At 41.7% G+C, this 23,445-nt stretch overlaps 1 long non-coding RNA gene across 1 annotated transcript in view; it reads left to right on the top strand.

Annotated features, from left to right (window-relative positions):
* LOC133559939 (uncharacterized) overlaps positions 1-23,445 on the top strand; it is a 349,440-nt gene that overhangs the window by 187,784 nt on the left and 138,211 nt on the right. Inside the window, exon 4 of the long non-coding RNA XR_009808348.1 lies at positions 7,687-7,793. This is a non-coding gene — a long non-coding RNA (uncharacterized LOC133559939). The remainder of the gene's footprint in view (positions 1-7,686; positions 7,794-23,445) is intronic.

Here is a 23,445-nt window from a genome sequence, read left to right as displayed (position 1 = left end):
TCCACAAAAGTCAAATTTTCACTGGTTTTGGGTTTTGTAAATGTTAGCGTTTCGATTTGGTTTTGTTTTCATCACCTTTTGATCTGCTTGTTTTTTGCTTCTATGGCAAAGCCGGAATCTTGTTATTTGACTATTTAAAAGCCTCCAATAAATGTGAAAAGTTGAGAGATGAATGTAAAAAAAAACACATTTTCCAAGTTGAATAGCGAACTAGCAAACGTCAAGGCCGCGTTCCATTCACTTTTTCCCTCCAAAGAAAGTGTGACGCACACCGCCGACGATGCACCATTCAAGCTTCACCGTGGAACTCTTTTTTTTTTTTTTTATTATTTTTATTTTTGGTCTCCATTGACCATTTTCGAAATATTGAAATTGTGTAACGTTTTCAACACCAGCGAATGCGGGAAATGTTTACTTTATTGAGGGCTTCCGTGTTCTCGTCTGGGAAAACAAGGATGACGTTGCAAGGTGATGCACTCAAAGGGATAACACTGTGTGTGTGTGTGTGTGTGTGTGTGTGTGTGTGTGTGTGTGTGTGTGTGTATTTTGAACTGTCACATGACCTCCGTGCCCTCCTGACTCTTGCTCTCTCGGTGCAAACATCAGCGAATCTCTCAAAATTCCCTCTGGAATGTGAACAACAACAACAACAACACGGAATGAAGTCAAGCAGGAATGTCCCGGTTGAACAGGCGTGTCCAAAGTGCGGCCCGAGGGCCATTTGTGGCCCCCAGCTAATTTTGTTAATTCTAAAAAAAAATACTACAATAACAATTTTAAACATAATGGAGTGTTGTGATGGGCTTCACGGTGGAAGAGGGGTTAGTGCGTCTGCATCACAATACGAAGTTCCTGCAGTCCTGGGTTCAAATCCAGGCTCGGGATCTTTCTGTGTGGAGTTTGCATGTTCTCCCCGCGAATGCGTGGGTTCCCTCCGGGTACTCCGGCTTCCTCCCACTTCCAAAGACATGCACCTGGGGATAGGTTGATTGGCAACACTAAATTGGCCCTAGTGTGTGAATGTTGTCTGTGTTGGCCCTGTGATGAGGTGGCGACTTGTCCAGGGTGTACCCCGCCTTCCGCCCAGATCCAGCTGAGATACCGTATTTCCTTGAATTGCCGCCGGGTATATAGTATGCGCCTGCCTAGAATTACTGCCGGGTCAAACTCGTTTCGCAAGATATCATTTTTATTAGCGCTTGTCTAGAATTTCCACCGGGTCAAACTCGTCACGTCACCTGTCATCATTTTCCGATTGTAGCTGAAATAGACGCCAGCGCCCCCCGCTACCCCGAAAGGGAATAAGCGGTAGAAAATGGATGGATGGAAGAGTGTTGTGATGGTGCTCTGCTTACCTCGACTTCGAAGACCTCCTCCATCCCACCAACACGTCTTCCGATGAGGAAGCAGTGCCTGGGGAGTCCGTGGTGGACTCTCCTATTTCTGGGGCTGAGGTCGCCGAGGTAGTTAAAAAGCTCCTCGGTGGTAGACGAGATCCGCCCGGAGTTCCTTAAGGCTCTGGATGCTGTGGGGCTGTCTTGGTTGACAAGACTCTGCAGCATCGCGTGGACATCGGGGGCGGTACCTCTGGATTGGCAGACCGGGGTGGTGGTTCCTCTCTTTAAGAAGGGGGACCGGAGGGTGTGTTCCAACTATCGTGGGATCACACTCCTCAGCCTTCCCGGTAAGGTTTATTCAGGTGTACTGGAGAGGAGGCTACGCCCGGATAGTCGAACCTCGGATTCAGGAGGAACAGTGTGGTTTTCGTCCTGGTCGTGGAACTGTGGACCAGCTCTGGACTCTCGGCAGGGTTCTTGAGGGTGCATGGGAGTTTGCCCGACCAGTCTATATGTGCTTTGTGGACTTGGAGAAGGCATTCGACTGTGTCCCTCGGGAAGTCCTGTGGGGAGTGCTCAGAGAGTATGGGGTATCGGACTGTCTTATTGTGGCGGTCCGCTCCCTGTATGATCAGTGTCAGAGCTTGGTCCGCATTGCCGGCAGTAAGTCGGACAGATTTCCAGTGAGGGTTGGATTCCGCCAAGGCTGTCCTTTGTCACCGATTCTGTTCATAACTTTTATGGACAGAATTTCTAGGCGCAGTCAAGGCGTTGAGGGGTTTGGTCTCTGCTTTTTGCAGATGATGTGGTCCTGATGGCTTCATCTGGCCGGGATCTTCAGCTCTCACTGGATCGGTTCGCAGCCGAGTGTGAAGCGACCGGAATGAGAATCAGCACCTCCAAGTCCATGGTTCTCGCCCGGTAAAAGGTGGAGTGCCATCTCCGGGTTGGGGAGGAGACCCTGCCCCAAGTGTAGGAGGAGTTCAAGTACTTAGGAGTCTTGTTCATGAGTGGGGGAAGAGTGGATCGTGAGATCGACAGGCGGATCGGTGCGGCGTCTTCAGTAATGCGGACGTTGTACCGATCCGTTGTGGTGAAGAAGGAGCTTAGCCGGGAGGCAAAGCTCTCAATTTACCGGTCGATCTACGTTCCCATCCTCACCTATGGTCATGGGCTTTGTGTCATGACCGAAAGGATAAGATCACGGGTACAAGCGGCCCAAATGAGTTTCCTCCGCCGGGTGGCGGGTCTCTCCCTTAGAGATAGGGTGAGAAGCTCTGCCATCCGGGAGGAACTCAAAGTAAAGCCGCTGCTCCTCCACATCGAGAGGAGCCAGATGAGGTGGTTCGGGCATCTGGTCAGGATGCCAACCGAACGCCTCCCGAGGGAGGTGTTTAGGGCACGTCCAACCGGTAGGAGGCCACGGGGAAGACCCAGGACACGTTGGGAAGACTATGTCTCGCGGCTCGCCTGGGAACGCCTCGGGATCCCCCGGGAAGAGCTTACAGATGTGGCGACGAACTGTATTTAGTGACAGTGGTTTTCTGAAGTGTTCCTGAGCCCATGTGGTGATATCCTTCAGAGATTGATGTCGGCTTTTGATACGGTGCTATCTGAGGGATCGAAGGTCACGGCCATTCAATGTTGGTTTCCGGCCATGCCGCTTACGTGGAGTGATTTCTCCAGATTCTCTGAACCTTTTGATAATATTATGGAGCGTAGATGTTGAAATCCCTAAATTTCTTGCAATTGCACTTTGAGAAACGTTGTTCTTAAACTGTTCGACTATTTGCTCACGCAGTTGTGGACAAAGGGGTGTACCTCGCCCCATCCTTTCTTGTGAAAGACTGAGCATTTTTTGGGAAGCTGTTTTTATACCCAATCATGGCACCCACATGTTCCCAATTAGCCCGCACACCTGTGGGATGTTCCAAATAAGTGTTTGATGAGCATTCCTCAACTTTATCAATATTTATTGCCACTTTTCCCAACTTCTTAGTCACATGTTGCTGGCATCAAATTCTAAAGTTAATGACTATTTGCAAAAAAAAAAATATGTTTATCAGTTTGAACATCAAATATGTTGTCTTTGTAGCATATTCAACTGAATATGGGTTGAAAATGATTTGCAAATCATTGTATTCCGTTTATATTTACATCTAACACAATTTCCCAACTCATATGGAAAAGGGGTTTGTATTTGTAACAGTGTTAAAGTTGTTTATACGGCCACCCTCAGTGTGACCTGTATGGCTGTTGACCAAGTATGCCTTGCATTCACTCATGTGTGCGCAAAAAACGCGTATATCTTGTGACTGGGCCGGCATGCTGATAAAATTGAGTAAAAGCGGACGCGACGTCAGGTTGTAGAGGACGCTAAAGGATGTTCCTTTAAGACACGCCCCCAATATTGTTGTCCGGGTGGAAATGGGGAGAAATTCGGGCACTGAAATTTCGGGAGTCTCCCGGGAAAATCGGGAGGGTTGGCAAGTATGGTGGCGTCATGTTCAAATGAACCAAATTACAATCCCAGAAAATTAATTAATACACAAAAAAAATTACAATTTCAGAAAACATTAAAGGGGAACATTATCACCAAACCTATGTAAGCGTCAATATATACCTTGATGTTGCAGAAAAAAGACCATATGTTTTTTTTAACCGATTTCCGAACTCTAAATGGGTGAATTTTGGCGAATTAAACGCGTTTCTGTTTATGCCTCTCTGAGCGACAACGTCAGAACGTGACGTCACATCGGTACTCAACGCCATTTTTCCCTACCACATCACACGCATCGAGTCAAACCAGCTATTTTATTTTCCATTTTTTCGACTATTTTCCGATACCTTGGAGACATCATGCCTCGTCGGTGTGTTGTCGGAGGTTGTAACAACACGATCAGGGACGGATTCAAGTTGATTTACATAGAATGTGCATCAATTAACACGGCATGCTAATCGATGCTAACATGCTATTTAGGCTAGCTATGTACATATTGCAGCATTATGCCTCATTTGTAGCTATAATTACCTCCAGCCTTTCCCTCCATCCACATTTAATGACAAACAAACAAATACCAGTCGACGGATTTAAGTTGCTCCAGTGTCAAGAGAAGCAAAAGTCCCTCGTTTGGTTTTTACCGGCGATGCTACGACAAAGATGGCACAGAGATGGCAAGAATGTCTGGATATCCTGCGACACTCAAAGCAGATGCATTCCCAACGATAAAGTCAACAAAATCACAAAGGTGATTTTATTGACTTATGTGCTAATCAGACATATTTGGTCGCGGCATGACTGCCAGCTAATCGATGCTAACATGCTATTTAGGCTACCTGTATGTACATGTTAAACTATATTTACATCCAGCGTTTCCTTCCACCCACATTTAATGCGAAACAAACACTTACCAATCACCGGATTTAAGTTGATCCTTGTCAATGCGAAAGTCCTGATCGGTTGCTCTGCACATTTTACCGACGATGCTAAGACAGACATGCATGGCCGAATAGCGTCAATAGCTATTCGCTCAATAGCTTCAGTTTCTTCTTCAATTTTTTTTTTCGCTATCTGCCTCCATACTCCAACCATCTGTTTCAATACATGCGTAATCTGTTGAATCGCTTAAGCCGCTGAAATCCGAGTCTGAATCCGAGCTAATGTCGCTATATCTTGCAGTGCTATTCGCCATTGTTTGTATTGGAATCGCTATGTGACGTCACAGGGAATTGGACAGTGGCTTAGGCAAATAGCGAAAATAAAGCACTTTAAAGCTTTTTTTTAGGGATATTCCGGGACGGGTAAAATTTTGAAAAAAAACTTCGAAAAATAAAATAAGCCACTGGGAACGGATTTTTATTGGTTTTAACCCTTCTGAAAATATGATAATGTTCGCCTCTAACAAAAAGTGAAACAACTTACAATTTTCATTAATTGTAAATTAGTTAGTGCATTTTCCGAAATTGTTAATTTTTTTCTCCACTCTTTGTTAATGTGTTTTCTGAATTTGGAGATTGTTTCGTAATTTTTTGTTTCGTTTTGCTTTGTATTTTGTTGAGTTGTTTTCTGTGATTGTCATTTGTTTCATGAAATAAAAAGTGTTGTTTTATGATGCTGAGGATACAAAATATTAAAAAAAATAATAAAAATATACAAACTTCAGATATATTTCCATCCAAACTGTGTGCTATTTTCTATTATTAAACATTTTTGAATGAATTAATTTATGTGGAAAATTGAGTTATTTTTTTAGTTTTGCAGAAAATCGATGGATTGGATTATCACGTTTTGATAGTTAAGCCCCAGTTCTCCTTGAATCATTCATGTAGATGTAGACTACACATCTCGAAGTGTGTGTGTACAGAAAGTGACTCATTGTTTATCCGGTCATCATTATGTAAACAATGTGGCACCGCCTGATTGAGTCCACATTCACACGTTGTCAGAGGTGGGTAGTAACGTTCTCCGTTACATCTACTTGAGTAACTTTTGGGATGAATTGTACTTCTAAGATTAGTTTTAATGCAACATACTTTTACTTTTACTTCAGTATATTTATAGAGAAGAAAGGCTACTTTTACTCCGCTCCATTTATCTACATTCAGCCTTCAAAGTAGGATCCATCACATGCCTGCGTTTCACCAATCAAATGCAGTCACTGGTGACGTTTTGACTCCATTTCACCAATCAAATTTCAGCCACTGGTGATGTTTAACTCCATTTCACAAATCAAATGCAGTCACTGGTGACGTTTTGACTCCATTTCACCAATCAAATGCAGCCACTGGTGACGTTTGACTCCGTTTCATCAATCAAAAGCAGTCACTGGTGACGTTTTGACTCCGTTTCACCAATCAAATGCAGCCACTGGTGACGTCTTGACTCCATTTCACCAATCAAATGCAACCACTGGTGACATTTGACTCAATTTCACCAATCAAATGCAGTCACTGGTGACGTTTTGACTCCATTTCACCAATCAAATGCAGCCACTGGTGACGTTTGACTCCGTTTCACCAATCAAATGCAGTCACTGGTGACGTTTTGACTCCATTTCACCAATCAAACAGATGATCACATGATTAACTGCACATTTGTATTTTTTTTATAAACCTTTATTTAGAAATTTCAACATTTACAAACAGTTGAAAATAATAATCAAAGTACGCCTTAGCACCGAACGTAAGAAAAAGAAGCAGAGTTCAAAAAGTCCATAAAGCGCGAGCCGAGCGCGCGGAGGCTAAGCTGCACTTAGCAGAGAGAATTCAAACAGACAACTCTTAACGTAACTGTTGCGTGGTGCAAACAAACTGGCGACGAGGAACTGAGGTAGAAGGCGGTCTTAAATACAACAAAATAAATCAAATCAGGTGTGCTTCGGGAGTGCGTGAAGGAGGCGTAATTAAGTAGCCATGGTGACGAATGTAGACAAGGAAGTGTTCAACTGAAGGGATCGGTAGAGTCCAAACGTGATCAAAACATATCCAAAGTAAAACAATAAACGATCCGTGTAGCGGATCGTGACAACAAAATCAGTACAAAACAGTATAAAAACCGTACAAAACAGCGCCACGGGGTTGTAAATTCAAAGTAACTAAAATATATATACATATATATATATATATATATTCATACATATATATATATAAAATAAACAAAGTGCAAAGCCATAGCCTCACTCAATCTCGGTAAATAACTTAAATTTGGAACACAGCATCATCGTTTTCACAACTTTTTGGTTGTTAGAGGTAGAGTGTTTTAGTGTAGCGTTCTAAATCTTTTTTAAAGGCACAAAGTCGGGTATTGAAAAACTTACATTTATGAATATAAAACTTAGCCAATAGTATAATAATATATATTATTTAATATATATTATTGTTTTAGTTGCTTAAGAGATATTCCTGGCTCTGAATTTCTTCATTGCTATTTTGATGTTTTTGTGCATTACTTGTTGCCGTCATCATCAAACAAACAGGTTACTCATCAGTTACTCAGTACTTGAGTCGTTTTTTCACAACCTACTTTTTACTTTTACTCAAGTAAATATTTGGGTGACTTCTCCTTACTTTTACTTGAGTAATACATCTCTAAAGTAACAGTACTCTGACTTGAGTACAATTTCTGGCTACTCTACCCACCTCTGCACGTTGTGATCCAGAACAGTTCTGGCAAAGGGTGCACTCTGAGCCTGAAAACCCTGGACAACGTCACCTGATCTTTGATACACTTGGTTATAAGTACATGTTGCTGCCATTTTTAGATGACAATGTTGAACTATGATTCATGTGTCTTGTTGACATTTATGACTTAGGGTGGTGTTTGGATGTTTATTGTTATTACTTCCACCAGGCGAAGAAGGACCGCCTTCTCCTCTCCAGCCAATGGGCTCGCTCTTTTGCTCAGTCCGACCAATCGGATTCCTTCCTTCCTCCGACACACCTTCCACTTGTAAACCGGTAAGTTCAGAGTCTATTTCACTTTCTGTTTACTCTCCTTTGACCTTTGCTCGTTGTGATGAGTTGTTCTTGCCTCCTCTGCTGTACATTGAATCTAAATGATATGTTTGATTAGCCTTATCTGCATTTTTATCTGAAACAAGGGGCCGTGATGGGTTAAACAGCCACCATTATTAAACCTCGGTCTTGCAAAACACACACAGATCAGAAAACTGTGATTTTAGTCTTCTTCTTTATACATTTTCAATGCAGCTTTGTCATGAATTAAAACAAAGAATGTGCAAAAACTGGTCAAAGATCTTCTATGTGACAGTAGTCCAATTTTATTAAGGCACAAATGTATAAAAAATTCAAATACTTGTTGAGTATTTTATACATGACAGGACTACTCCCATAAAATACCATTTAAAAAATAAATGAATCCTTCATTTGAGAGGAAACCACTGCTATTTTTAAGGACCGACTGTCAAACACTTGTCAAAAATCGACACAAATAGCCTACTGTGTCATTTTAGTGAGTTATTACAAAAACGTGAGTCAAAGATCCTTCTTTATGACAGGAACCCGCTGCTATTTTCAAGAGCCTACTGCGAATAGGCGAGTCAAATATCCTCCCTAGGAAACAAATACTTTGTTATTTTAGATGAGTTATTTCATTGATGTGAGTCAAAGGTCATCCATGTTGCAGAAGCCTTCAGCTATTTCTAAGGACCACACAGCTAAAAACACGAGTCAAAGATCCTGTATGTGAAAGGAGCGCTCTGCTATTTTTAAGGACCGACTGCAAAAAGACTAGTCAAAGATCCTTGAAATGAGAGGAACAAACCCTTTCCTTTTTTAAAGATCAACTGAGGAAAGACTAGTCAAAGATCCTTTATATAGCAGGAACCATCTGCTGTTTTAAGGAACAACTCTAAAAAAGACTAGTTAAAGATTATTTATATGATAGGAACCCTCTGCTGTTTTTAAGGAACTACTGCAAAAAGACTAGTCAAAGATCCTCTATATAACAGGAAACATCGGCTGTTTCAAGGAGCAACTGCAAAAATACTAGTCAAAGATCCTATATACTGTATAACAGGAACCCTCTGTTGTTTTGAGGAAAACAACTGCAGAAAGACTAGTCAAAGATCCTCTATATAACAGGAAACATTGGCTGTTTCAAGGAGCAACTGCAAAAATACTAGTCAAAGATCCTATATACTGTATAACAGGAACCCTCTGCTGTGTTTAAGGAACTACTGCAAAAAGACTAGTCAAAGATCCTCTATATAACAGGAAACATCGGCTGTTTCAAGGAGCAACTGCAAAAATACTAGTCAAAGATCCTATATACTGTATAACAGGAACCCTCTGCTGTTTTTAAGGAACTACTGCAAAAAGACTAGTCAAAGATCCTCTATATAACAGGAAACATTGGGTGTTTCAAGGAGCAACTGCAAAAATACTAGTCAAAGTTCCTATATACTGTATAACAGGAACCCTCTGCTGTTTTTAAGGAACTACTGCAAAAAGGCTAGTCAAAGATCCTCTGTATAACAGGAAACATCGGCTGTTTGAAGGAGCAACTGCGAAAATACTAGTCAAAGATCCTATATACTGTATAACAGGAACCCTCTGCTGTTTTTAAGGAACTACTGCAAAAAGGCTAGTCAAAGATCCTCTATATAACAGGAAACATCGGCTGTTTCAAGGAGCAACTGCAAAAATACTAGTCAAAGATCCTATATACTGTATAACAGGAACCCTCTGCTGTTTTTAAGGACCTTCTGGAAAAAACATATTCAAAGATCCCCTATTTGACAGGAACCATCTTCTGTTTTAAGGAACAACTCCAAAAAGACTAGTTAAAGATCATTTATATGATAGGAACCCTCTGCTGTTTTTAAGGAACTACTGCAAAAAGACTAGTCAAAGATCCTCTATATAACCGGAACAGTCTGTTGTTTAAGGAAAACCGCAAAAATACTAGTCAAAGATCCTATGTACTGTATAACAGGAACCCTCTGTTGTTTTAAGGAAAACAACTGCAAAAAGACTAGTCAAAGATCCTCTGTATAACAGGAACATGCTGTTGTTTTAAGGAAAACTGTAAAAAGACTAGTCAAAGATCATCTGTATGACACAAATAGCCTACTGTGTCATTTTAGTGAGTTATTACAAAAACGTGAGTCAAAGATCCTTCTTTATGACAGGAACCCGCTGCTATTTTCAAGAGCCTACTGCGAATAGGCGAGTCAAATATCCTCCCTAGGAAACAAATACTTTGTTATTTTAGATGAGTTATTTCATTGATGTGAGTCAAAGGTCATCCATGTAGCAGAAGCCTTCAGCTCTTTCTAAGGACCATACAGCTAAAATCGCGAGTCAAAGATCCTGTATGTGAAAGGAGCGCTCTGCTATTTTTTAAGGACCAACTGCAAAATGACTAGTCAAAGATCCTTGAAATGAGAGGAACAAACCCTTTCCTTTTTTAAAGACCAACTGAGGAAAGACTAGTCAAAGATCCTTTATATTGCAGGAACCATCTGCTGTTTTAAGGAACAACTCTAAAAAAGACTAGTTAAAGATTATTTATATGATAGGAACCTCTGCTGTTTTTAAACATCGGCTGTTTCAAGGAGCAACTGCAAAAATACTAGTCAAAGATCCTATATACTGTATAACAGGAACCCTCTGCTGTTTTTAAGGAACTACTGCAAAAAGACTAGTCAAAGATCCTCTATATAACAAGAAACATCGGCTGTTTCAAGGAGCAACTGCAAAAATACTAGTCAAAGATCCTATATACTGTAATACAGGAACCCTCTGTTGTTTTAAGGAAAACAACTGCAAAAAGACTAGTCAAAGATCCTCTATATAACAGGAAACATCGGCTGTTTCAAGGAGCAACTGCAAAAATACTAGTCAAAGATCCTATATACTGTATAACAGGAACCCTCTGCTGTTTTTAAGGAACTACTGCAAAAAGACTAGTCAAAGATCCTCTATATAACAGGAAACATTGCCTGTTTCAAGGAGCAACTGCAAAAATACTAGTCAAAGATCCTGTATACTGTATAACAGGAACCCTCTGCTGTTTTTAAGGAACTACTGCAAAAAGACTAGTCAAAGATCCTCTATATAACAGGAAACATTGCCTGTTTCAAGGAGCAACTGCAAAAATACTAGTCAAAGATCCTATATACTGTATAACAGGAACCCTCTGCTGTTTTTAAGGAACTACTGCAAAAAGACTAGTCAAAGATCCTCTATATGACAGGAAACATCGGCTGTTTCAAGGAGCAACTGCAAAAATACTAGTCAAAGATCCTATATACTGTATAACAGGAACCCTCTGCTGTTTTTAAGGAACTACTGCAAAAAGACTAGTCAACGATCCTCTATATAACAGGAAGCATCGGCTGTTTCAAGGAGCAACTGCAAAAATACTAGTCAAAGATCCTATATACTGTATAACAGGAACCCTCTGCTGTTTTTAAGGAACTACTGCAAAAAGACTAGTCAAAGATCCTCTATATAACAGGAAACATCGGCTGTTTCAAGGAGCAACTGCAAAAATACTAGTCAAAGATCCTATATACTTTATAACAGGAACCCCCTGCTGTTTTTAAAGACCTTTCTGGAAAAACCCTAATCAAAGATCCCCTATATGACAGGTACCATCTTCTGTTTTAAGGAACAACTCCAAAAAGACTAGTTAAAGATCATTTATATGATAGGAACCCTTTGCTGTTTTTAAGGAACTACTGCAAAAAGACTAGTCAAAGATCCTCTATATAACAGGAAACATTGGCTGTTCCAAGGAGCAACTGCAAAAATACTAGTCAAAGTTCCTATGTACTGTATAACAGGAACCCTCTGTCGTTTTAAGGAAAACAACTGCAAAAAGACTAGTCAAAGATCCTCTGTATAACAGGAACATTCTGTTGTTTTAAAGAACACTGTAAAAAGACTAGTCAAAGATCCTCTTTATAACAGGAAACATCGGCTGTTTCAAGGAGCAACTGCAAAAATACTAGTACAAGATCCTATGTACTGTATAACAGGAACCCTCTATTGTTTTAAGGAAAACAACTGCAAAAATACTAGTCAAAGATCCTCTGTATAACAGGAACATTCTGTTGTTTTAAGGAAAACTGTAAAAAGACTAGTCAAAGATCCTCAGTTTAACAGGAACATTGTTGTATTAGGGAAAATTGCAAAAAGTCTAGTCAAAGATCCTCTACATGACAGGAACCTGCTGTTGTTTTTAAGGACCTACTGCAAAAAGACTTGTCCAAGAGCCTTTATATGACGAGAACTATCTGCTGTTTTAAGGAGCAACTCCAAAAAGACTAGTCAAAGATCCTTTATATGACAGGAACCCTCTGTTATTTTTAAGGAACAACTGCAACAAGAGTAATCAAAGATCGTCTATATGATAAGAACCCTCAACTGCAAAAAGACTACTCAAAGATCCTCTATATAACCGGAACAGTCTGTTGTTTTAAGGAAAACCGCAAAAAGACTAGTCAAATATCCTCTACATGACAGGAACCCACTGCTGTTTTTAAGGACCTACTGCAGAAAGACTTGTCCAAGATCCTATATGACAGGAACCATCTGCTTTTTTATGGAGCAACTCCAAAAAAACTAGTCAAAGATTCTCCATATGACAGGAACTTTCTGTTGTTTTAAGGAAAAAACTAAAAAAAGACTAGTCAAAGATCCTCTATATAACAGGAACCCTTTGTTGTTTTAAGGAAGAAACTGCAAAAAGACTAGTCAAAGATCATCTATATGACAGGAACTTTGCTGTTTTTAAGGACCTAGTGCAAAAACACTAGTCCAAGATTCTCTACATGACAGGAAGCCTCTGCTGTTTTTAAGGACCTACTCCAAAAGGACTAGTCAAAGATCCTTTATATGACAGGAACTATTTGCAGCTTTTAGGGACCAACTGCAAAAAGACTAGTCAAAGATCATCTCTATGACATGATAGTCCTCTATTTTTTTAGGACCGACTGTAAAAATCCTAGTCAAAGGATCTGTTTTGAGGGATCTAGAGCATGGGTGTCAAACCCTGGCCCGCGGGCCAGATTTGGCCCGCCGTGTACTTTCATTTGGCCCTTGAGGCAATATCAAATTAAAATTAGAGCTGGCCCGCCGATTTAACGCCACATTCACCGCTAATACTCATACTCGTCAAACCCTCCCGATTTCCCGGGAGACTCCCGAACTTCAGTGCCCCTCCCCAATTTCTCCCGATTTCCCCCCCCGGACAACAATGTTGGGGGTGGGCGTTCTCTACAATCTGTCGCCACGTCCGCTTTTACGCCATACAAACAGCGTGCTGGCCCAGTCACATAATATATATGCAACTTGTACACACAAACAAGTGAATGCAAAGCATACTTGGTCAACAGCCATACAGGTCACACTGAGGGTGGCCGTATAAACAACTTTAACACTGTTACAAATATGCGCCACACTGTGAACCCACACCAAACAAGAATGACAAACACATTTTGTGAGAACATCCGCACCGCAACACAAAATAACAAATACCCAGAATCACTTGCGGCACTAACTCTTCCGGGACGCTACAATATACACCCCTGTTACCACCAAACCCCGCCGCCAAAAAGAGGCATTCAATTTGTATTCTTTATTTTATTTTTATTTGATATGCCATTCATATTTTTTAATTATTATTATTTGAAACTGGATTTTGCATGTCACTATAAAGTTATATAAGTATCGCTTGTTCAATATTCAATGCAAAACTTGTTTGGGTCCCGATTAAAAGGTTAAGTTGTTCAACTTTGGCCCTCGGCTTTGTTCGGTTTAGAATTTTGTCCCACTCTGTATTTGAGCTCGACACCCCTGCTCTAGAGTGTCGGTAGGTTGGGAGTTCAAACCCCGGCCGAGTCATGCCAAAGACTATAAAAAATGGTACCCATTACCTCCCTGCTTGGCACTCAGCATCAAGGGGATGGAATTGGGGGTTAAATCAACAAAAATATTCCCCGGGCGCGGCCACCGCTGCTGCTCACTGCTCCCCTCACCTCCCAGGGGGTGATCAAGGGTGATGGGTCAAATGCAGAGAATAATTTCGCCACACCTAGTGTGTGCGTGACAGTCATTGGTACTTTAACTTACCGCAAAAATATAGTCAAAGATCCTTAATATGACAAGCATCACTACACCACCTTATATGTGCTGCACATTGTAATGTACTCATTGTACTCACACTTTAAAGAAAACTATCCTTTTTTTTTTTTTTTTTAAATAACTTCCGCCCGATTGTAGCTGAGATAGGCGCCAGCGCCCCCCGCGACCCCGAAAGGGAACAAGCGGTAGAAAATGGATGGATGGAACTGTGCATCACTTGGTGAGGAGTGCGAGTGCAGAACAAGTCGCGAGTCTGTCAAGGAAAAGACCCCAAGAGAGAGCTCTCTCTCTCACGCAGTTTCTTGTTGCTGATCATCGTACCCTGACTTCTTACACACACACACACACACACACACACACACACACACGCACGCACGATGCTTTCAAGGCAAAAAAGTGCCCTATCTCTGCCCGCAACATGAATATTCATGCCCTTATCCAAGACTTGTGTAAGTGTGTTCTTTCCCCGCTCTCGCGAAAACCTTGAAAGACTGGAATCGCTCCTCCACGTGTCTGCAGGGCCTGTAAAAGAATCGAAATAATCCGCACCTTCCTCTTTCGCTTTCTCGTGAACCCGCGCCTGCCAGCTTTATCACATCTCTCTTATTGACAGCAACAATAATAGTAATGCTATTATGTAATATCAATGATAAGACTGTGCTGACCTTTGCCCCTCCCTCTTTGATCCTCAATGGCATCTCAGTCTCCTATTTTCACCGCAGCTACTCATTTTTAAACGTGAAGGTGTGCACGACCTGACGGCTAAATGCTAATGACGCTTGGTTACTGTTGCTATGCACACCACGCTAAGACATATTATGCAATTTCTTTCACGGATTAAAACAGCACTTAGGTGATTTAATCAATCAATCAATGTTTACAAATGTCTCAAAGGACTGTACAAACCATTACGACGACGACATCCTCGGAAAAACCCACAAAAGGGCAAGGAAAACTCACACCCAGTGGGACGCCAGTGACAATGCTGACTATGAGAAACCTTGGAGAGGACCTCATAAGTGGGCAAACCCTCTAGGGGACCGAAAGCAATGGATGTCGAGCGGGTCTAACATGATACTGTGAAAGTTCAATCCATAGTGGCTCCAACACAGCCGCGAGATTTCAGTTAAAAGTGGATCCAAGACAGCAGCGAGAGTCCCGTCCACAGGAAACCATCCCAAGTGGAGGTGGATCAGCAGCGTAGAGATGTCCCCAACCAATACACAGGCGAGCGGTCCATCCTGGGTCTCGACTCTGGACAGCCAGTACTTCATCCATGGTCATCGGACCGGACCCCCTCCACAAGGGAGGGGGGTACATAGGAGAAAACCGAAAAGAAGCGGCAGATCAACTGGTCTAAAAAGGGAGTCTATTTAAAGGCTAGAGTATACAGATGAGTTTTAAGGTGAGACTTAAATGCTTCTACTGAGGTAGCATCTCCAACTGTTACCGGGAGGGCATTCCAGAGTACTGGAGCCCGAACGGAAAACGCTCTATAGCCCGCAGACTTTTTTTGGTCTTTGGGAATCACTAATAAGCCGGAGTCCTTTGAAGGCAGATTTCTTGCCGGGACATATGGTACAATACAATCGGCAAGATAGGATGGAGCTAGACCGTGTAGTATTTTATACGTAAGTAGTAAAACCTTAAAGTCACATCTTAAGTGCACAGGAAGCCAGTGCAGGTGAGCCAGTACAGGCGTAATGTGATCAAACTTTCTTGTTCTTGTCAAAAGTCTAGCAGCCGCATTTTGTACCAACTGTAATCTTTTAATGCTAGACATGGGGAGACCCGAAAATAATACGTTACAGTAATCGAGACGAGACGTAACAAACGCATGGATAATGATCTCAGCGTCTTTAGTGGACAGAATGGAGCGAATTTTAGCGATATTACGGAGATGAAAGAAGGCCGTTTTAGTAACGCTTTTAATGTGTGCCTCAAAGGAGAGAGTTGGGTCGAAGATAATACCCAGATTCTTTACCGTGTCGCCTTGTTTAATTGTTTGGTTGTCAAATGTTAAAGTTGTATTATTAAATAGAGGTCGGTGTCTAGCAGGACCGATAATCAGCATTTCCGTTTTTTTGGCGTTGAGTTGCAAAAAGTTAGCGGACATCCATTGTTTAATTTCATTAAGACACGCCTCCAGCTGACTACAATCCGGCATGTTGGTCAGCTTTAGGGGCATGTAGAGTTGGGTGTCATCAGCATAACAGTGAAAGCTAACACCGTATTTGCGTATGATGTCACCTAGCGGCAGCATGTAGATGCTGAAGAGTGCAGGGCCAAGGACCGAACCCTGGGGAACTCCACACGTTACCTTAACGTAGTCCGAGGTCACATTGTTATGGGAGACGCACTGCATCCTATCAGTAAGATAAGAGTTAAACCAAGACAGGGCTAAGTCTGACATACCAATTCGTGTTTTCATCGTTATCATCGATGTTCTCTACTAAATCCTTTCAGCAAAAATATGGCAATATGGCGAAATGATCAAGTATGACACATAGAATGGACCTGATATCCCCGTTTAAATAAGAAAATCTCATTTCAGTAGGCCTTTAAGAATAACAGCAACACTTAAAACCCTCTTTTAACAGGAGTGTTCAGAGCAGGCTATTTTGTTTTAAAACTAAAATTGACTACAGTGGAATTTGAGTGCCCATTGAAGTTGACTTTACTTTACTTTTAGAGTGTAGGAAGTGTTTTAAGAGCATATAAGTGTGTGTGGAATGTGTGTGGGGTTTATAAACGTGTTAAATGCATAAAATATTTGCATGCATAAATCATAAAAGCACACCTACTTTCATATATTCATCCCTGTAATAATTGGGCATAAAATGTGTTTAAAAAAATAAAATGTGTACACGTATGTACATTTGAAATCGTCATTAATTCGTCTATTTAATAAACACATAGCAGGACAAAAAAAAGAAGAAAAAAGTTAAATATAAAAATGTATTGAAATATCAACTTGGTTGGTTGGTCTGTGATGAGGTGGCGACTTGTCCAGGGTGTACCCCGCCTTCCGCCCGGATCTAGCTGAGATAGGCGCCTGGGACTCCCCATGACCGCAAAAGGGACAAGAGGTAGAAAATGGATGGATGGATGGATGGTTGGTTGGTGCCATATCACATAACTACTGTACATACAAATATTACATATTTAAAAAATGGATCACATTTGTAATACAAAAAAAATAAAATAAAATAGTTAAAAATAAAAAAAATAATAATAATAACATGAATTGAAAAATAAATTCCATTAAATAAAATAAAATATAATATAAAATACATAAAATAACATATAATGGAATATACTGAATTCAAAAGTAAATACAATTATATATAATGGAAATTAAATAAAAAAAATAAAATTAGTTTAAAAAAATTAAATAATGAAATACAATAAATCAAAATAAAATTAAATACAATTAGAAAAGACATCCTGAGGAACCCACCTATACCTCAGTGTCACCCACAGTGGTCGGCCAAGACACGTTTATTTATAGAGCACAGTTTTCAATTACATTTTTGAAAGTTTTTAATTCAAATGGTAAGTGGATTATACTATATAGCACATTTCTACCTTTTTTTTTTTAAGGAACTCAAAGCGCTTTGACATTATTTCCACATTCACCCATTCACACACACACATTCACACACTGATGGCGGGAGCTGCCATGCAAGGCGCTAACCCGGGCCCATCAGGAGCAAGGGTGAAGTGTCTTGCTCAAGGACACAACGGACGTGACTAAGATGATAGAAGGTGGGGATTGAACCAGGAACCCATCAAATTCAAATCAGAAAATAAAATCATAAAAACAAGCATTATTAAAATCGAATTAAATCAAATAGTATAGATACAAAATATTTTCAATTGTCATATGCACAATTCAGCCTGGATTTTTAACATCCCCAACGTTGAGGCCTGTCTCACATCTTCTGGAAGTCCATCCCAGAATTCAGGAACATAAACCTAAAAGGTCGCCTCACCATGAATATGTGTCAGGACTACCGTATTTCCTTGAATTGCCGCCGGGGCGCTAATTAATTTAAAACCTCTTCTCACTCCGGCGCTTACCATGAATTGATTAACGTGGACCCCGACTTAAACAAGTTGAAAAACTTATTGGGGTGTTACCATTTAGTGGTCAATTGTACAGAATATGTACTGTACTGTGCAATCTACGAATAAAAGTATCAATAAATAAAAAAAAACAAACAAAGGCATGCGGTAAATTTAGGCCTGCGCTTATAAATTTGAGTGTGATGTAAGGATACCATCATGAAAAGCACATTTAATTTAAAAAATGTTGTTATGGTCTTACCTTTACTTATAAATGAAATCCATGCGCAGCTCCTTCTGATCAAAAGCATCGATAACTTGTTTATAGAAGTTTTCCTTATCTTTCTTCAGTTTTAAAAGTCTATATCTCGATGGAGATCTTCCTTTATTACCTCCTGCTTCGATTGAAAGTCCAGTTTAGAAAACTGTTTTATTTTAGATATGTAATCCTCCATGTTAAAAGTGCAAGCGAGAGGAAAAAAATAAACAATCGCTGCTCACTCTTGCTACTTGTTGTCACTTCTTCTGCAGCCGAGTAGTCGCAAGAAGGATCATTAGCGCCCTCTACCACCAGGAAGCGGGAGTTATTTAATGACTCCTATTTGACACACGCAGCTACGGTATATAAATAAAACATAGCTGCTAATTGTTCTTTTTAGCATATTCAATAGCTTGGATCTTAAATCCTACTGAATAGCTCTTAATCTTCTTCCTTTTATGCGATTTCAAATGATTGAAATCAGCCTCCTCCATTTTGAAAATGATGACAGGTGAAGTGTCACCCGTGACGTGACGAGTTTGACCCGGTGGAAATTCTAGGCATATGCAAATTATTTTGCGAAACGAGTTTGACCCGGCGGAAATTCTAGACATAGTGGTGAAATGTCATCATTTAAAGATGTAAGTACGTGAAAGGGTCCCCCAAATGAGCTAAAAGAAGCTTTTGACAGGGGGTCCAGAGGACAGTATATATATATGGAAAGATGAAACATGGTAGCAAGCACAACAACAAAAAACAAAAAAACAACAACAACGCTTTATTAAAAACACAAGACAGTAGTACCAAAGCAAGCATACACACATTCATACAACCATGCAAAACCCAACAGTAGACCACCCCACATGAGGCATTAGATATAGGTGGTTAATAGGTAAGTTCTTTTTGAAGTTGGAGAATGGATACAGCATCTTGAGGCTCTCATTAAGCTGGTTCCAAATCTTTGGTCCCCTGCATACAACACTGTGAGCGGCACAAGCCAGTAAACGATGTTTACCTGTTATCAGATCTAAGTTACGAGTGTTGTGGGCATGCTGGGGATGGTAGATAGGAACCAAGCTACAGAGCCTCAGATGCGTGAATAAAAATAATATTTAGTGAAACGAGTTTGACCCGGCTTTAATCCTAGTCAGGCGCATACTATATACCCGGCGGCAATTCAAGGAAATACGGTACCTTCTAAAACAGACTGCTAATCAATATCAATGTAAACATAGAAAAATACGGTTTAGCTCGGTTGGTAGAGTGGCCGTGCCAGCAACTTGAGGGTTGTAGGTTCAATTCCCGCTTGTGCCATCGTAGTTACTGCCGTTGTGTCCTTGGGCAAGACACTTTACCCACCTGCTCCCAGTGCCACCCACACTGCTTTAAATGTAACTTAGATATTGGGTTTCACTATGTAAAGCGCTTTGAGTCACTAGAGAAAAAGCGCTATATAAAAAATAATTCACTTCACTTCACTTTGGAAAACAGTAAATAAAAAATTATCTCACGTCATTAACTTCAAACACATCTTTGAAAAGATTGAATCCAGAATCACAGAATTAAAATTCTTCTACAGCAGGCATTAATAACATGGCAGTGCGGTATGGGAACACACATTTTTAAAATATTTCTGCTGGCAGGTGCAATCAACATTTCGGTGTGTTTGTGAGCTGCCAGCCTCTAATGACGGTGAAGAAGTGTGTGTGTGTGTGTGTGTGTGTGTGTGTGTGTGTGTGTGTGTGTGTGTGTGTGTGTGTGTGTGTGTGTGTGTGTGTGTGTGTGTGTGAGCAATGCTTAGGGGTCAAGTGGAGTATTGATGTTTGAAAGTGGGCCAATGCGCTCCCAAGCACAGTTGGTCAGCCATCAGGCATCCTTCCTGCAGAACTTGCAGCAGGGTCAATTTCTCTCTAATGGCCCCTCATGAAGTTGCACTAATGATGAGAGATGATGCGCTGACACAAACACAGGCGGTGGAAAAAAGCCAGAGATGAAAACTAGAGATGAATTCTTTAAAGGGGAACATTATCACCAGACCTATGTAAGCGTCAATATATACCTTGATCCATCCATCCATCCATCCATCTATCTTCTTCCGCTTATCCGAGGTCGGGTCGCGGGGGCAACAGCCTAAGCAGGGAAACCCAGACTTCCCTTTCCCCAGCCACTTCGTCTAGCTCTTCCCGGGGGATCCCGAGGCGTTCCCAGGCCAGCCGGGAGACATATTCTTCCCAACGTGTCCTGGGTCTTCCCCGTGGCCTCCTAGGGAGGCGTTCGGGTGGCATCCTGACCAGATGCCCGAACCACCTCATCTGGCTCCTCTCGATGTGAAGGAGCAGCGGCTCTACTTTGAGTTCCTCCCGGATGGCAGAGCTTCTCACCCTATCTCTAAGGGAGAGACCCGCCACATGGCGGAGGAAACTCATTTCGGCCGCTTGTACCCGTGATCTTATCCTTTCGGTCATGCCCCAAAGCTCATGACCATAGGTGAGGATGGGAACGTAGATCGACCGGTAAATTGAGAGCTTTGCCTTCCGGCTCAGCTCCTTCTTCACCACAACGGATCGGTACAACGTCCGCATTACTGAAGACGCCGCACCGATCCGCCTGTCGATCTCACCATCCACTCTTCCCCCACTCGTGAACAAGACTCCTAGGTACTTGAACTCCTCCACTTGGGGCAGGGTCCCCTCCCCAACCCGGAGACGACATTCCACCCTTTTCCGGGCGAGAACCATGGACTCGGATTTGGAGGTGCTGATTCTCATTCCGGTCGCTTCACACTCGGCTGCGAACCGATCCAGTGAGAGCTGAAGATCCCGGTCAGATGAAGCCATCAGGACCACATCATCTGCAAAAAGCAGAGACCTAATCCTGCGGTCACCAAACCGGAACCCCTCAACCAACGCCTTGACTGCGCCTAGAAATTCTGTCCATAAAAGTTATGAACAGAATGACAAAGGACAGCCTTGGCGGAGTCCAACCCTCACTGGAAATGTGTTCGACTTACTGCCGGCAATGCGGACCAAGCTCTGGCACTGATCATACAGGGAGCGGACCACCACAATAAGACAGTCCGATACCCCATACCCCTATATACCTTGATGTTGCAGAAAAAAGACCATGTATTTTTTTAACTGATTTCCGAACTCTAAATGGGTGAATTTTGGCAAATTAAACGCCTTTCTGTTTATCGGTCTTTTAGCGATGACGTCAGAACGTGACGTCACCAAGGTAACACACCCGCCATATTAATTTTCACATTACAAACACCGGGTCTCAGCTCTGTTATTTTCCGTTTTTTCGACTATTTTTTGGAACCTTGGAGACATCATGCCTCGTGGGTGTGTTGTCGGAGGGTGTAACAACACTAACAGGGAGGGATTCAAGTTGCACCACTGGCAAGAAATCTGCCGCCAGACCCCCATTGAATTTGCCAGAGTGTCTTCACATTTTACCGGCGATGCTAAGACAGACATGGCACAGAGATGTATGGATAACCTGCAGATGCATTTGCAACAATTAAGTCAACGAAATCACAAAGGTGAGTTTTGTTGATGTTGTTGACTTATGTGCTAATCAGACATATTTGATCACGGCATGACTGCCAGCTAATTGATTCTAACATGCTACGCTAATCGATGCTAACATGCTATTTACGCTAGCTGTATGTACATTTGAAACTAGATACCCACATTTAATGCGAAACAAACACTTACCAATCGACGGATTTAAGTTGCTCCAGTGTCACAAGATGCGAATTCCTGATCGTTTGGTCCGCACATTTTACCGGCGATGCTAATAAGGCAGCCATGCTATGGGCCACTTCATTAGGTACACCCACGCTATGGCCGAATAGCGTCAATAGCTATTCGCTCAATAGCTTCAATTTCTTCTTCAATTTCGTTTTCGCTATCTGCCTCCATACTCCGACCATCTGTTTCAATACATGCGTCATCTGTTGAATCGCTTAAGCCGCTGAAATCCGAGTCTGAATCCCAGCTAATGTCGCTATATCTTGCTGTGGTAACCGCCATGTTGTTTGTATTGGCAGCCCTGTATGACGTCACAGGGAAATGGATAGTGGTTTCGAAGATAGCGAAAATAAGGCACTTTAAAGCTTTATTTAGGGATATTCCGCGACCGGTAACATTTGGAAAAAAATTTCAAAAAATACAACAAGCCACTGGGAACTGATTTTTATTGTTTTTAAAAGTTTAAAGGGGAACATTATCACCAGACCTATGTAAGCGTCAATATATACCTTGATGTTGCAGGAAAAAGACCATATGTTTTTTTAACCGATTTCCGAACTCTAAAAGGGTGAATTTGGCGATGTAAACACCTTTCTATTGTTCGCCTGTCGGAGCAATGACCTTTCACCCGTGACGTCACATCGTGAAGCGACCCGCCATTTTCTCAAACACACTACACACACCAAGTCAAATCAGCTCTGTTATTTTCCGTTTTTTCGACTGTTTTCCGGTACCTTGGAGACATCGTGCCTCGTCGGTGTGTTGTCAGAGGGTGTAACCAAACGAACAGAGACGGTTTCAAGTTGCACCACTGGTCAAAAGATGCGAAAGTCCCTCGTTTGTTCTGCACACTTTACCGACGACATCTATGCTACGACAGAGATGGCAAGAATGTGCGGCTATTTTTTGGAACCTTGGAGACATCATGCCTCGTCGGTGTGTTGTCGGAGGGTGTAACAACACTAACAGGGAGGGATTCAAGTTGCACCACTGGCCCGAAGATGCCAAAATGTCTGCTGCCAGACCCCCATTGAATGTGCCAGAGTGTCTCCACGTTTGACCGGCGATGCTAAAGCAGACATGGCACAGAGATGTATGGATAACCTGCAGATGCATTTGCAACGATAAAGTCAACGAAATCACAAAAGTGAGTTTTGTTGATGTTATTGACTTATGTGGAGTGTGCTAATCAGACATATTTGGTCACGGCATGACTGCAAGCTAATCGATGCTAACATGCTATTTAGGCTCGCTGTATGTACATATTGCATCATTATTGTAACGCCGGTTCGGTATCGTGGTACCGGGTTCGATTCCCTCGTGGATGCGTCAAACGAAAAACACAACAAAGGTAGGATCTAACAAATTTATTAACAAAAGGTGAACTCTGAAGAAAAACACTGGAGCTAATAAA

Source organism: Nerophis ophidion, linkage group LG10 (assembly GCF_033978795.1).
Source record: "Nerophis ophidion isolate RoL-2023_Sa linkage group LG10, RoL_Noph_v1.0, whole genome shotgun sequence".
In the NCBI taxonomy this organism is placed as follows: Eukaryota; Metazoa; Chordata; class Actinopteri; order Syngnathiformes; family Syngnathidae; genus Nerophis; species Nerophis ophidion.
This window is presented reverse-complemented; position numbering and strand designations above follow the sequence as displayed.